Source organism: Crocuta crocuta, unplaced genomic scaffold, assembly GCF_008692635.1.
Source record: "Crocuta crocuta isolate KB4526 unplaced genomic scaffold, BGI_CrCroc_1.0 scaffold3, whole genome shotgun sequence".
Classification (NCBI taxonomy): domain Eukaryota; kingdom Metazoa; phylum Chordata; class Mammalia; order Carnivora; family Hyaenidae; genus Crocuta; species Crocuta crocuta.
This window is the reverse complement of record NW_027529934.1, coordinates 3348508-3349559: the sequence shown is the minus strand read 5'-3', so window position 1 is coordinate 3349559 and position 1052 is coordinate 3348508.

The window sequence follows — 1052 nt, the reverse complement described above, 5'->3', positions numbered from 1 at the left end:
GCTGCGGCCGTCGCCTCATTCCATGTCCCATTCTCGAATGTTATTCTGTGACATATAACCGAGTCACCCGGGCAGCCGCCGATGTTCCGAACGCGTCCATTGGCCACCGCAACAAAGAGGGGCGGGTCCCGGGCTCGGGACTCTACAACCGGGAGATCCGCGACGCTCTGATTGGCTCCGGGGGTTCCCGGGCAGGAGGGGAGAGGAATAGGGGGAGCTGGGCCGCCACGCGAAATCCGATCGCTGTCTTGTCCTAGGAGCCCCGCGGGGCTGGAGCGGTTGCCCATGGGACTTAAGACCAAGTTTCCCCAGGGGTCGTCGCACTGCGTGCGTTTGCACCAATGGGAAGCAGAGGAGAAACAAAGCCACCCAAGAAGTGACCCCGAGGTAGAGGAAGGCTTGTCCTTCGAACTTCGTTCCCTGAGGAAGGCTGCACACAGTCACCTGCCCCTAGCAGGGAGTGACGGATGATTTAGGCTGTCACACGAAGGCACAAAATTAAATCTTGTGTGTGTGTGTGTGCGCGCGCGCGCGTGTGTGGGTGTGTGTGTGTTTTAATCTTACATTAAACACATTTTCCAAAACCAGCAACGGGGCACAGCATGTATTCTCTGACATCAGTCATGGTGAATAAATCCCTTCTAAACCCAAGCTGATATGCGACTCTTAAACCCAGGAGGTCAGCCAGGCCCCAACTAGTCTGTCATAGCTACTGAGTTAGAGAAGGGGTGGGAGAGATGCAGAGGAGAGTGGGAGCCTTTCCACACTCTCCAGGAAAGACTTTTGCCTTAAAGGAATCTTTCTTTTTTTTCCTTAAGAAAAAGAAAAGCAAACTGAGATGGGAAGAGAACCAGACTACTGACCTGAGAGCTGGCTCTAAGTCCAGGTTTGTCAGTTGGCTAAGCTGTGTGACCCAGAACAAGGCACTTGCCTGTTCTGGGCTTTAACTTCTCTTTCGGAAAAGAGGAGAGCAGATCCCCCCCACTCCAAGGTCTGTGCTGGCTCTGAAGTTCTATGATTCTCTGACTTCTTCTCCTAGGGACACTTAGGAA